Here is a 17709-nt window from a genome sequence, read left to right on the forward strand (position 1 = left end):
CTGAGCGGAGTTCCGGACTTAAGTCTCTGATGGGACTTTCTTTTAAGAGCCTTTGGAACTCTTGTTAATGACTCTTATTAATGGTAAACAATGTCGATAAGTTGATTGGTAATGTGAGCGAAACGTTGCGCGAGGATGTATGTCTTTGAGGTTGAGGGACTGATTACCTCAGACGAACTCTTCACCTCGTCCACTGTCGCCAGGATTGTGATTCATCTTTATTGGCGACACATTTCGCCAATAAAGACACCTATGTGTTACACATGTGTCCTTCCCAGGACTGCCTTTAAGACTCATTAGGACTCTTCAAGACTACTTAAGAGTCTTTAAGACTATTTACGACTCTTTAAGACTCTCTTTTCGACTCTTTAGAGCTCTCTTTGGATTCAAGATCTGGCTTCTTTAAGCATCCACTCTGCCGTGTTGAGAGATGAATACAAAACAGAGAAAATGTACTTTAATTGCTTGTACATGTACAACACAAGTACACCACAGAGACATGTCTTGCACGGAATAACTGCTTAAAGTGACATTTCGCTCAGGCCTGAGCGAAACGACGTATAAGATGAAGGCATGGGCATTGTATTACGTGATTTCGTTCTAATTTATAGGTCTGTTGCCTCATACACCACAACCTGGAGAGAGAGAGAGAGAGAGAGAGAGAGAGAGAGAATGAGATAGCAGCATACACAGGGGTGGTCCTGCCTGACAGATATTACCATGCAGGAAATGGTATATACGTATCTCTTATGTATACTGTACATGAATATTCCTCTACATGTGAGGGAATATATGCAGGTGACATGAGCTTCACGGTAATGGCTGCCGAGGTGTGCATGTGAGATGAATGACAAGACGTGGAAACAGAGAAGGCAAGACGAAGAGAATTGAAGACGTAGAAATACGGAGGGTAAGACATAGAAACAGAGAGGGCAAGCTAAGAGCTGTTATCCAACCTGTCAGTCATCTGTCAGTCATCTGTCAGTCATCTGTCAGTCATCCTGTCATTCATCTGACAGGTTGCAATAAAGTTAGTATTTGCCTTCATTATAGCAAGGTTTCGCTCAAGGGAAAATGACGCAAGCTATCACAACTTGAGGGAAACGTCTTCCTAACGAGGGCTCAAGTTACTGAGTGCTTCGTTTCGCCCGTCCTGCGAGTGAACATTCCGTCGCTTTGACTACGTTTTAGAGACGGTAAAATTGACTGTTTTTTACGACATCAACCAGTTTCACATGAAGGTAGAAACCACGGCGCTTTAGGCCTACTGCATATGTGTCCATAGGCCTATAACACAGGTTAACAAAGGGACTTAGACGAGAAATATCTATGATTAGGTTCGTGGCTGGATTATGTAAGTGATCAGGTACGGTAATTAAAGAAATTAATAAAAGTATATGTGAAAAAATCCCAGCATAGATGTGAGATTAGAAAGCTCTAAAGTCGTCATTGGTAGTCACCTCGAGTACACAGAGCACTGCATAGCCATGAATGTTGAGTATTGAAAGCCAGTAGTCAAACTGGAGAGAGTGAATAAAGAAAGAGAAGCTCTTTCTCTCTCTCTCTCTCTCTCTCTCTCTCTCTCTCTCTCTCTCTCTCTCTCTCTCTCTCTCTCTCTCTCTCTCTCTCTCTCTCTTATTTACACAAGGTTATTTTCAGGGTTAGGATAGGTTAAATAGTTGCTGTTTGCTGCCCGTCTTGCTGTATAAGAGCTGTTTTCTCTTGCTGTCAGGCGAAGTGCAGCCAAGTGAGTTACCTTGACAACATTGGCTTTATGCATCACAACAAGACCATATATATATATATATATATATATATATATATATATATATATATATATATATATATATATATATATATATATATATATCGTGCCGAATAGGCAGAACTTGCCATCTTGGGTTAAATAGCAACGCTCCTCTTGCCATATAGGACAAGTGAAAATTTGTGTATGCAATAATTTCGCCAAAATCATTCTGAACCTAACAAAAAAAATATATTTGATTGTGTTTGTTTAGTACTAAATTATTGTAAACATATTTAAAATATATTTAGTTGGGTTAGGCTAAAATAAATTGCTCTTGTTATAATAAGGTTAGGTAAGTTTTCTAAGATTCTTTTGTTGCAAAATTAAAATTTTTTACATTAACATTAATGAAAAAAATATATCTTTAAACGTACAAGAGAAAATTTCAGAAAGGGCTTAATTTTAAATGAGTTCTTGCTAATTGACCAGTTTTACATATTCGGCAAGACATATATATATATATATATATATATATATATATATATATATATATATATATATATATATATATATATATATATATAGGTAGTAGGTTGGTAGACAGCAACCGCCCAGGGAGGTACTACCGTCCTGCCAAGTGAGTGTAAAACGGAAGCTTGTAATTGTTTTACATGATGGTAGGATTGCTGGTGTCCATTTTTCTGTCTCATAAACATGCAAGATTTCAGGTATGTCTTGCTACTTCTACTTACACTTAGGTCACACTACACATACATGTACAAGCATATATACACACACCCCTCTGGGTTTTCTAATATTTTCTTACTAGTTCTTGTTCTTGTTTATTTTCTCTTACCTCCATGGGAAAGTGGAACAGAATTCTTCCTCCGTAAGCCATGCGTGTTGTAGGAGGCAACTAAAATGCCGGGAGCAAGGGGCTAGTAACCTCTTCTCCTGTATATATTACTAAATGTAAAAGGAGAAACTTTCGTTTTTCCTTTTGGGCCACCCCGCCTCGGTGGGATACGGCCGGTGTGTTGAAAGTTGAATATATATATATATATATATATATATATATATATATATATATATATATATATATATATATATATATATATTATACTGTGTTGAAAACTCGGAAGGAATGACAGCTCTGTCCAGGCTAAAGATAGAACGTCTTGCTCGACTCTCTCTTCTGTCCAGAAGTAGTAGACGGAGGACAGGCAATCCAAGAAAGTGGTATATACACAAGCCCAACTATGCCTCGTACAGTTTTGAAGGTACGAGATACATCATAGTGCTGTTAGCTTCTTGACTGCCTTATTTACAAGATTTACCAAATGATTCTTCAGAGACATTTTGAAATCAGATTTGACCCATAAGATATCCATCTGATCCCCAGGTTCCAACACTTTTCCATCCATTCTTACCACTGCTCCAACATTACCATTACGCTGCCTGGAGACCATCATCATTTGTGTGCTCACAGCAAATGTGACCTGCCATCATTTACCCCCAGGGTGATATAGCTGTAAGCAGGTGACTGGTGACTGATTCGTCTCGGAGCTCCTGGCATTTCCTCTCCTGAATACGTAAATACCAGAGTACAGTCGTCTGCATAGGCTCGGTATTCTGGGATTCTCTATATTCAGACAATTCCCCGGCGACCCTTCAGGTAGGTGAACCTTCAGCTGATTGGAGACCTGGAGTGTAACTCAGGTATGAAACGACGCTGACGTGTACGGAGAATTGAAACACTTCGTTTGTCCTGGTAGTATATCTTGTGGGAACTCAGAGAGGGGGATGAAGAGAGGGCATAAAATGAAACTGAATAGAAGAAGAAAAAGAAGAAGAGAGAGGAGAAAGAAGAAGAAAAAGAAGAAGAGAGAGGAGAAAGAAGAAGAAGAAGACACAGAAGAAAATTATACTAGCACCCGTCGACTACCACCCAACTGATAGGTGGAATGTGGCAACACAGTCAGGAAGAAGCAACACTAGCGCAGTCAGATCCCTTATTAAGCTCCTCTAAGCAATTCAATCCTTCGTAAAGAGATTGAAAAAGTGTATTCAATACTGAAGAACGCACTGAAAAGAATTCTTAGTAAGTACTATTCAATTTCCGCTGAATTTTTTCAATAACATTACGGAAAATTGTGCTGGAGGAGATTTACGAGAGATAACTACGTATATTCGATATATACATGTATATATATATATATATATATATATATATATATATATATATATATATATATATATATATATATATATATATATATATATATATATATATATATATATATGTCGTGTCGAATATGTAAAACTGGTCAATTAGCAAGAACTCATTTAAAATTAAGTCTTTTCTGAAAATTTCTCTTATACGTTTAAAGATATATATTTTTCATTAATGTTGATGTAAAAAATTTTAATTTTGCACCAAAAGAATCTTAGAAAACTTACCTAACCTTATTATAACAAGAACAATTTATTTTAGCCTAACCCAACTAAATATATTTTAGATTTGTTTACAGTAATTTAATACTAAACAAACACAATGAAATATATTTTTTTCGTTAGATTCAGAATGATTTTGGCGAAATTATTGCATACACAAATTTTCACTTGTCCTATATGGCAAGATGAGCGTTGCTATTTAAGCCAAGATCGCAAGTTCTGCCTATTCGGCACGACATATATATATATATATATATATATATATATATATATATATATATAATGTGTGTGTGTGTCTTTCAGACAGCCGAGGACAAGACAGCAGTGTACTCACTGCTACAACTTTGAAGATCAGGAGCCTTTCCCTATACATTACTCAGTCCTTTGTACTTCACAGTGACTGAGATCTCCGAGTACCACCGCCTCTCACACCAAACTGGGTACCTCTTGTACACCTTCACCAACTAGGACTTTCCCCATGCTGTTCCCCATGCTGTTCCCCATGCTGTTCTCCACACTGTTCCCCATGCTGTTCTCCACACTGTTCTCCACACTGTTCCCCATGTTGTTCCCCATGCTGTTCCCCACACTGTTCCCCATGCTGTTCCCCACACTGTTCCCCATGCTGTTCTCCACACTGTTCCCCATGCTGTTCCCCATGTTGTTTCCCCATCCTGGTACCGGGTTAGTTAAACTAAGCACATACTCCCATTTATATCCCCAGCTGTTGACTGCATATTGCACAGTGCAACAGGAAGAATTAAAGTTTACAATGCTTGTATACAAAAAACAGAGGCAGTATTACAGCGCCGTAAGTAGCTCGTTTTCCTCGCAGAATGTTGTATTCAGTTGATGTATCCAGTTTCACTCAGTTTCGCCCTCTAAACAATATTTATAGTACCTGTTAAATTATAGTTTGTACTATTTTTGATGTTTGTAGCAGAAGGTCTTGGGAAACCACGGAACGGGATGGGATTTGAACCCTGGGCGAGTGGGTCGTAAAACTTGCAGGTCAGTTAACCACTGTGCCAGTGGTCTTGAATGAAGATTCATCAGATGAGGTATATTTCTATACACACCATAGGACGGTTAGCATGGGCCGCCACTGTGACCCATACCAGCGTGGCTGTGATTTTGTTTGTAATCGTGTTTTTGCGATTTCACGAGTCGTGGTTGGTTATTGTTTGCATTTGGTTTCTTGTTTCAGCAAACACATTCTGAGACTAGTTTGTACTAGGAGACTTGCTCATACCTCAGTACCACAGACTCTCAGAGAAGCTGAGTACACGGGAGTACACGGGAGTACATGGGAATAAAAAAAACGGTTATTATTATAACCTTAGTTTTTTAAAGGGGTGGAGTGGTAAGCCAGTGGAAGGCCTCGGTCAGATGACCAAAAGCTCCAGCTGCGGGTTATCATATGAATTAAGACTGGCGTCAGGAAACACTTGTCCTGTTTCCTGACGAACCTTACCTGAGTGCATGAGAGTACATGGGAGTACATGAGAGTACATTGGAGTACATGGGAGTACATGAGAGTACATGAGAGTGCATGAGACTACATGAGAGTACATGAGAGTACATGAGAGTACATGGGAGCACATGGGGGTACATGGGAGTACATAGGAAAGACAGCAGGGAGCTTATAATTCCACACCGAAGAGCTGTCTAGTTATATCTAGATGTGTGCGCCAAGGATAGATAAAACAAATGGTTCTCTGCCAGAAAATAAATGGAAAAATACGTGAAATAGACTGATATAAATTAAAAAAATATATATTGCGAACTAGTATGGCTGACTGTAGGGAGCACAGACACCAACATTATTGACGCTCATTCTCTCTCTCTCTCTCTCTCTCTCTCTCTCTCTCTCTCTCTCTCTCTCTCTCTCTCTCTCTCTCTCTCTCTCTCTCTCTCTCTCTCTCTCTCTCTCTCTCTCTCTCTCAAATAGGCTTTATTAAAACGCATTACTCACATGAAGTCGTCTCTCTACACGACAAACAGCCAATATGTGGAGAAACGACAAGCGATACCCGATCAGCTGACGCAACCCAAACATAAACATGAGGCACTAGAGTTATATATTATATAGTATAATATATATATATATATATATATATATATATATATATATATATATATATATATATATATATATATATATATACATATATATATATATATATACACATATATATATATAACATATATATATATGTATATATATATATATATATATATATATATATATATATATATATATATATATATATAATTATCCGAAGAAATTACAAAAAAGACGAAATTTTTTGGAGTGAGCAATCGGTAAGTAATAATTAAAAGCAATTTTTGGGGGAGAGGAACATTTATATTGGCTATCAGTGGGTAATTACCGCAGCTTCATAACACCTAACTTAATGACATTTAGTAATGAATGTTTCAGTTATGCATTGAGAATTATATTTTTGATTAGATTTTTTTTTTATATTTTATTGAAAAACGCAATACACAATTGTACATGTAGACAATGTAAGCAATGAAACGTAGCCATTATATATCACAAAAAAACTCCACATTCCCTACCTTAACACTAAACTTATACATAAGAAAACACACGTACAACTAAAAAAGTGTGATACCCCCCCCCCAAACACTACATTCATCCTACAAGCGAACAAACACTACATCATCCTACAAGCGAACAAACACTACATCATCCTACAAGCGAACAAACACTACATCATCCTACAAGCGAACAAACACTACATCATCCTACAAGCGAACAAACACTACATCATCCTACAAGCGAACAAACACTACATCATCCTACAAGCGAACAAACACTACATCATCCTACAAGCGAACAAACACTACATCATCCCACAAGCGAACAAACACTACATCATCCTACAAGCGAACAAACACTACATCATCCTACAAGCGAACAAACACTACATCATCCTACAAGCGAACAAACACTACATCATCCTACAAGCGAACAAACACTACATCATCCTACAAGCGAACAAACACTACATCATCCTACAAGCGAACAAACACTACATCATCCTACAAGCGAACAAACACTACATCATCCTACAAGCGAACAAACACTACATCATCCTACAAGCGAACAAACACTACATCATCCTACAAGCGAACAAACACTACATCATCCTACAAGCGAACAAACACTACATCATCCTACAAGCGAACAAACACTACATCATCCTACAAGCGAACAAACACTACATCATCCCACAAGCGAACAAACACTACATTCATCCTACAAGCGAACAAACACTACATCATCCTACAAGCGAACAAACACTACATCATCCTACAAGCGAACAAACACTACATCATCCTACAAGCGAACAAACACTACATCATCCTACAAGCGAACAAACACTACATCATCCTACAAGCGAACAAACACTACATCATCCTACAAGCGAACAAACACTACATCATCCTACAAGCGAACAAACACTACATCATCCTACAAGCGAACAAACACTACATCATCCTACAAGCGAACAAACACTACATCATCCTACAAGCGAACAAACACTACATCATCCTACAAGCGAACAAACACTACATCATCCTACAAGCGAACAAACACTACATCATCCCACAAGCGAACAAACACTACATCATCCTACAAGCGAACAAACACTACATCATCCCACAAGCGAACAAACACTACATCATCCTACAAGCGAACAAACACTACATCATCCTACAAGCGAACAAACACTACATCATCCTACAAGCGAACAAACACTACATCATCCTACAAGCGAACAAACACTACATCATCCTACAAGCGAACAAACACTACATCATCCTACAAGCGAACAAACACTACATCATCCTACAAGCGAACAAACACTACATCATCCCACAAGCGAACAAACACTACATTCATCCTACAAGCGAACAAACACTACATCATCCTACAAGCGAACAAACACTACATTCATCCTACAAGCGAACAAACACTACATCATCCTACAAGCGAACAAACACTACATCATCCTACAAGCGAACAAACACTACATCATCCTACAAGCGAACAAACACTACATCATCCTACAAGCGAACAAACACTACATTCATCCTACAAGCGAACAAACACTACATCATCCTACAAGCGAACAAACACTACATCATCCTACAAGCGAACAAACACTACATCATCCTACAAGCGAACAAACACTACATCATCCTACAAGCGAACAAACACTACATTCATCCTACAAGCGAACAAACACTACATCATCCTACAAGCGAACAAACACTACATCATCCTACAAGCGAACAAACACTACATCATCCTACAAGCGAACAAACACTACATCATCCCACAAGCGAACAAACACTACATCATCCTACAAGCGAACAAACACTACATCATCCTACAAGCGAACAAACACTACATCATCCTACAAGCGAACAAACACTACATCATCCTACAAGCGAACAAACACTACATCATCCTACAAGCGAACAAACACTACATCATCCTACAAGCGAACAAACACTACATCATCCTACAAGCGAACAAACACTACATCATCCTACAAGCGAACAAACACTACATCATCCTACAAGCGAACAAACACTACATCATCCTACAAGCGAACAAACACTACATTCATCCTACAAGCGAACAAACACTACATCATCCTACAAGCGAACAAACACTACATCATCCCACAAGCGAACAAACACTACATCATCCTACAAGCGAACAAACACTACATCATCCCACAAGCGAACAAACACTACATCATCCTACAAGCGAACAAACACTACATCATCCTACAAGCGAACAAACACTACATTCATCCTACAAGCGAACAAACACTACATCATCCTACAAGCGAACAAACACTACATCATCCTACAAGCGAACAAACACTACATTCATCCTACAAGCGAACAAACACTACATCATCCTACAAGCGAACAAACACTACATCATCCTACAAGCGAACAAACACTACATCATCCTACAAGCGAACAAACACTACATCATCCCACAAGCGAACAAACACTACATCATCCTACAAGCGAACAAACACTACATCATCCTACAAGCGAACAAACACTACATCATCCTACAAGCGAACAAACACTACATCATCCTACAAGCGAACAAACACTACATCATCCTACAAGCGAACAAACACTACATCATCCTACAAGCGAACAAACACTACATTCATCCTACAAGCGAACAAACACTACATCATCCCACAAGCGAACAAACACTACATCATCCTACAAGCGAACAAACACTACATCATCCCACAAGCGAACAAACACTACATCATCCTACAAGCGAACAAACACTACATCATCCTACAAGCGAACAAACACTACATCATCCTACAAGCGAACAAACACTACATCATCCTACAAGCGAACAAACACTACATCATCCTACAAGCGAACAAACACTACATCATCCTACAAGCGAACAAACACTACATCATCCTACAAGCGAACAAACACTACATCATCCTACAAGCGAACAAACACTACATTCATCCTACAAGCGAACAAACACTACATTCATCCTACAAGCGAACAAACACTACATCATCCTACAAGCGAACAAACACTACATTCATCCTACAAGCGAACAAACACTACATTCATCCTACAAGCGAACAAACACTACATCATCCCACAAGCGAACAACACACTACATCATCCTACAAGCGAACAAACACTACATTCATCCTACAAGCGAACAAACACTACATCATCCCACAAGCGAACAAACACTACATCATCCTACAAGCGAACAAACACTACATCATCCTACAAGCGAACAAACACTACATCATCCTACAAGCGAACAAACACTACATCATCCTACAAGCGAACAAACACTACATCATCCTACAAGCGAACAAACACTACATCATCCTACAAGCGAACAAACACTACATCATCCTACAAGCGAACAAACACTACATCATCCTACAAGCGAACAAACACTACATCATCCTACAAGCGAACAAACACTACATCATCCTACAAGCGAACAAACACTACATCATCCTACAAGCGAACAAACACTACATCATCCTACAAGCGAACAAACACTACATCATCCTACAAGCGAACAAACACTACATCATCCCACAAGCGAACAAACACTACATCATCCTACAAGCGAACAAACACTACATCATCCTACAAGCGAACAAACACTACATCATCCTACAAGCGAACAAACACTACATCATCCTACAAGCGAACAAACACTACATCATCCTACAAGCGAACAAACACTACATCATCCTACAAGCGAACAAACACTACATCATCCTACAAGCGAACAAACACTACATCATCCTACAAGCGAACAAACACTACATCATCCTACAAGCGAACAAACACTACATCATCCCACAAGCGAACAAACACTACATCATCCTACAAGCGAACAAACACTACATCATCCTACAAGCGAACAAACACTACATCATCCTACAAGCGAACAAACACTACATCATCCTACAAGCGAACAAACACTACATCATCCTACAAGCGAACAAACACTACATCATCCTACAAGCGAACAAACACTACATCATCCTACAAGCGAACAAACACTACATCATCCTACAAGCGAACAAACACTACATCATCCTACAAGCGAACAAACACTACATCATCCTACAAGCGAACAAACACTACATCATCCTACAAGCGAACAAACACTACATCATCCTACAAGCGAACAAACACTACATCATCCTACAAGCGAACAAACACTACATCATCCTACAAGCGAACAAACACTACATCATCCTACAAGCGAACAAACACTACATCATCCTACAAGCGAACAAACACTACATCATCCTACAAGCGAACAAACACTACATCATCCTACAAGCGAACAAACACTACATCATCCTACAAGCGAACAAACACTACATCATCCTACAAGCGAACAAACACTACATCATCCTACAAGCGAACAAACACTACATCATCCTACAAGCGAACAAACACTACATCATCCTACAAGCGAACAAACACTACATCATCCTACAAGCGAACAAACACTACATCATCCTACAAGCGAACAAACACTACATCATCCTACAAGCGAACAAACACTACATCATCCTACAAGCGAACAAACACTACATCATCCTACAAGCGAACAAACACTACATCATCCTACAAGCGAACAAACACTACATCATCCTACAAGCGAACAAACACTACATCATCCTACAAGCGAACAAACACTACATCATCCTACAAGCGAACAAACACTACATCATCCTACAAGCGAACAAACACTACATCATCCTACAAGCGAACAAACACTACATCATCCTACAAGCGAACAAACACTACATCATCCTACAAGCGAACAAACACTACATCATCCTACAAGCGAACAAACACTACATCATCCTACAAGCGAACAAACACTACATCATCCTACAAGCGAACAAACACTACATACATCATCCTACAAGCGAACAAACACTACATCATCCTACAAGCGAACAAACACTACATCATCCTACAAGCGAACAAACACTACATTCATCCTACAAGCGAACAAACACTACATCATCCTACAAGCGAACAAACACTACATCATCCTACAAGCGAACAAGCACTACATCCTACAGCGAACAAACACTCATCCTACAAGCGAACAAACACTACATCATCCTACAAGCGAACAAACACTACATCATCCTACAAGCGAACAAACACTACATTCATCCTACAAGCGAACAAACACTACATCATCCTACAAGCGAACAAACACTACATCATCCTACAAGCGAACAAACACTACATCATCCTACAAGCGAACAAACACTACATCATCCTACAAGCGAACAAACACTACATCATCCTACAAGCGAACAAACACTACATCATCCTACAAGCGAACAAACACTACATCATCCTACAAGCGAACAAACACTACATCATCCTACAAGCGAACAAACACTACATCATCCTACAAGCGAACAAACACTACATCATCCTACAAGCGAACAAACACTACATCATCCTACAAGCGAACAAACACTACATCATCCTACAAGCGAACAAACACTACATCATCCTACAAGCGAACAAACACTACATCATCCTACAAGCGAACAAACACTACATCATCCTACAAGCGAACAAACACTACATCATCCTACAAGCGAACAAACACTACATCATCCTACAAGCGAACAAACACTACATCATCCTACAAGCGAACAAACACTACATCATCCTACAAGCGAACAAACACTACATCATCCTACAAGCGAACAAACACTACATCATCCTACAAGCGAACAAACACTACATCATCCTACAAGCGAACAAACACTACATCATCCTACAAGCGAACAAACACTACATCATCCTACAAGCGAACAAACACTACATCATCCTACAAGCGAACAAACACTACATCATCCTACAAGCGAACAAACACTACATCATCCTACAAGCGAACAAACACTACATCATCCTACAAGCGAACAAACACTACATCATCCTACAAGCGAACAAACACTACATCATCCTACAAGCGAACAAACACTACATCATCCTACAAGCGAACAAACACTACATCATCCTACAAGCGAACAAACACTACATCATCCTACAAGCGAACAAACACTACATCATCCTACAAGCGAACAAACACTACATCATCCTACAAGCGAACAAACACTACATCATCCTACAAGCGAACAAACACTACATCATCCTACAAGCGAACAAACACTACATCATCCTACAAGCGAACAAACACTACATCATCCTACAAGCGAACAAACACTACATCATCCTACAAGCGAACAAACACTACATCATCCTACAAGCGAACAAACACTACATCATCCTACAAGCGAACAAACACTACATCATCCTACAAGCGAACAAACACTACATCATCCTACAAGCGAACAAACACTACATCATCCTACAAGCGAACAAACACTACATCATCCTACAAGCGAACAAACACTACATCATCCTACAAGCGAACAAACACTACATCATCCTACAAGCGAACAAACACTACATCATCCTACAAGCGAACAAACACTACATCATCCTACAAGCGAACAAACACTACATCATCCTACAAGCGAACAAACACTACATCATCCTACAAGCGAACAAACACTACATCATCCTACAAGCGAACAAACACTACATCATCCTACAAGCGAACAAACACTACATCATCCTACAAGCGAACAAACACTACATCATCCTACAAGCGAACAAACACTACATCATCCTACAAGCGAACAAACACTACATCATCCTACAAGCGAACAAACACTACATCATCCTACAAGCGAACAAACACTACATCATCCTACAAGCGAACAAACACTACATCATCCTACAAGCGAACAAACACTACATCATCCTACAAGCGAACAAACACTACATCATCCTACAAGCGAACAAACACTACATCATCCTACAAGCGAACAAACACTACATCATCCTACAAGCGAACAAACACTACATCATCCTACAAGCGAACAAACACTACATCATCCTACAAGCGAACAAACACTACATCATCCTACAAGCGAACAAACACTACATCATCCCACAAGCGAACAAACACTACATCATCCTACAAGCGAACAAACACTACATCATCCTACAAGCGAACAAACACTACATCATCCTACAAGCGAACAAACACTACATCATCCTACAAGCGAACAAACACTACATCATCCTACAAGCGAACAAACACTACATCATCCTACAAGCGAACAAACACTACATCATCCTACAAGCGAACAAACACTACATCATCCTACAAGCGAACAAACACTACATCATCCTACAAGCGAACAAACACTACATCATCCTACAAGCGAACAAACACTACATCATCCTACAAGCGAACAAACACTACATCATCCTACAAGCGAACAAACACTACATCATCCTACAAGCGAACAAACACTACATCATCCTACAAGCGAACAAACACTACATCATCCTACAAGCGAACAAACACTACATCATCCTACAAGCGAACAAACACTACATCATCCTACAAGCGAACAAACACTACATCATCCTACAAGCGAACAAACACTACATCATCCTACAAGCGAACAAACACTACATCATCCTACAAGCGAACAAACACTACATCATCCTACAAGCGAACAAACACTACATCATCCTACAAGCGAACAAACACTACATCATCCTACAAGCGAACAAACACTACATCATCCTACAAGCGAACAAACACTACATCATCCTACAAGCGAACAAACACTACATCATCCTACAAGCGAACAAACACTACATCATCCTACAAGCGAACAAACACTACATCATCCTACAAGCGAACAAACACTACATCATCCTACAAGCGAACAAACACTACATCATCCTACAAGCGAACAAACACTACATCATCCTACAAGCGAACAAACACTACATCATCCTACAAGCGAACAAACACTACATCATCCTACAAGCGAACAAACACTACATCATCCTACAAGCGAACAAACACTACATCATCCTACAAGCGAACAAACACTACATCATCCTACAAGCGAACAAACACTACATCATCCTACAAGCGAACAAACACTACATCATCCTACAAGCGAACAAACACTACATCATCCTACAAGCGAACAAACACTACATCATCCTACAAGCGAACAAACACTACATCATCCTACAAGCGAACAAACACTACATCATCCTACAAGCGAACAAACACTACATCATCCTACAAGCGAACAAACACTACATCATCCTACAAGCGAACAAACACTACATCATCCTACAAGCGAACAAACACTACATCATCCTACAAGCGAACAAACACTACATCATCCTACAAGCGAACAAACACTACATCATCCTACAAGCGAACAAACACTACATCATCCTACAAGCGAACAAACACTACATCATCCTACAAGCGAACAAACACTACATCATCCTACAAGCGAACAAACACTACATCATCCTACAAGCGAACAAACACTACATCATCCTACAAGCGAACAAACACTACATCATCCTACAAGCGAACAAACACTACATCATCCTACAAGCGAACAAACACTACATCATCCTACAAGCGAACAAACACTACATCATCCTACAAGCGAACAAACACTACATCATCCTACAAGCGAACAAACACTACATCATCCTACAAGCGAACAAACACTACATCATCCTACAAGCGAACAAACACTACATCATCCTACAAGCGAACAAACACTACATCATCCTACAAGCGAACAAACACTACATCATCCTACAAGCGAACAAACACTACATCATCCTACAAGCGAACAAACACTACATCATCCTACAAGCGAACAAACACTACATCATCCTACAAGCGAACAAACACTACATCATCCTACAAGCGAACAAACACTACATCATCCTACAAGCGAACAAACACTACATCATCCTACAAGCGAACAAACACTACATCATCCTACAAGCGAACAAACACTACATCATCCTACAAGCGAACAAACACTACATCATCCTACAAGCGAACAAACACTACATCATCCTACAAGCGAACAAACACTACATCATCCTACAAGCGAACAAACACTACATCATCCTACAAGCGAACAAACACTACATCATCCTACAAGCGAACAAACACTACATCATCCTACAAGCGAACAAACACTACATCATCCTACAAGCGAACAAACACTACATCATCCTACAAGCGAACTTACACAATCACGTATATTTAGTAATATTTTCAAATATAATTTTCATTTTTAAGTAACAAACTTCTTCTACCATATAATAAAATATACATAGTCATTACTATTAAACATTAACTTAAACAAGTACTATATTCTTATTCTACAGACCGCAGCATTTCTTGCCTCACCATCCTAACCCTACTTAACACATTGTACATGAACACGTCCTTATATACCCATCACTCGTCAATAATATTCATTGAACTTCACCGAATACTAATATACAACCCATACTGAGTACATGAAATTCTCTCTTACATACTGCTATATACACTTGATGTATGATAAAAATCACACACATTACATTATCTCATTATTAGCAGTACATTTGGTACACAGACATATTTATCACGCCCGCATGTCCTTTGCTTTAATACAACCACCAATCCTGATAATACATTACAACATATTCCAAATTTAACTTATCCATAACATACATCAGTAAACCAGCCTGAGTATGACCGTATACTTTTCACATTCACACAAATATTGCTCATTTCCATGTCCATAAAAATCTTAACAACTTTTCCCTTACGAACCACCACAAACTTACTTAAAACACACTCCACAACTACGCTGCCATTTCACACCATATCAAGGAACTCCTCATACGTTCCCAAATTCTGAGACGAGCCCGGTGCAACCCCTGAAATTCCAAACCCAACCCCCCCCCCCCTTTTTTTTTTTTTTTTTCTCTCTCTCACTCCGCCAACAAACCTCTGACATTCATACTTCGATATCCTTCAGGAAAAGCCCTTTCCCATCTACTTCCGTATATCCCCCTATTACGACTAAGTGTTTTGTACATTGTTGCAGCCAATACCTTCTTTCGCACCACCCAATCCCCATTACCCCTCATGGCCCATGATACGAAAACAAAATCCGTTATGATGTACACCAAAGCACGCTGCACAGACTCTTCCACACCTCCCACATCTAAACTCAATGCCCTTAATACCGATATCCCTCCCCCACCCACCCTCCTCAAAATCCCACCCATCCACTCCCGTATACACTCCAAATTTTTACAAAAATATACTACATGAAAAGCTGTCTCCCTATCCCCACACACCCTACATACGTCCTCCACCATCAACCCTCTCTCCCGAAGCACCACACCAGACGGCAATATTCCATGAAGGAAACGAAACATTACCTCTCTCACTCTTGGTCTGATGCGCACCAACCGCAACCTTACCCAAATGTCTCCCCATGCATACATTGGGTATATGCCCTCAACATTTGCAATCACCCTCACCCCTACAGCACGCTCCAGAACACCTACCCGTATCCTAGACGGATCTCTAACATACAATAAAGCTCGCAGCACATCCTCACACTCTTTCATCTCTGATCCTACCCACCACCTTCGTGCCTCCTCATATAATGCTTGCACACCCTTCCCCACACGACCTTCCACTCGGAGAAACCCCCTCTTCAAATATATACACTTAACCCTTAATCTTATATCTATTAAACCCAATCCACCTTTGTCGACCGGTAGCATAACAACACTCCTACCCAACCAGTCACACCCAGAACCCCATATATAACGAAAAACCTTTTTTAGCATTCTAGTTATGTCCGGTCCTGCCAACGGATATACTGCTGCCACATGCCAGACCATACTATATAACATTACATTCACCACTATTACACGTTGATGTATCGTCAAATGCATGG

This window comes from Cherax quadricarinatus, chromosome 77 (assembly GCF_038502225.1).
Source record: "Cherax quadricarinatus isolate ZL_2023a chromosome 77, ASM3850222v1, whole genome shotgun sequence".
NCBI lineage: Eukaryota > Metazoa > Arthropoda > Malacostraca > Decapoda > Parastacidae > Cherax > Cherax quadricarinatus.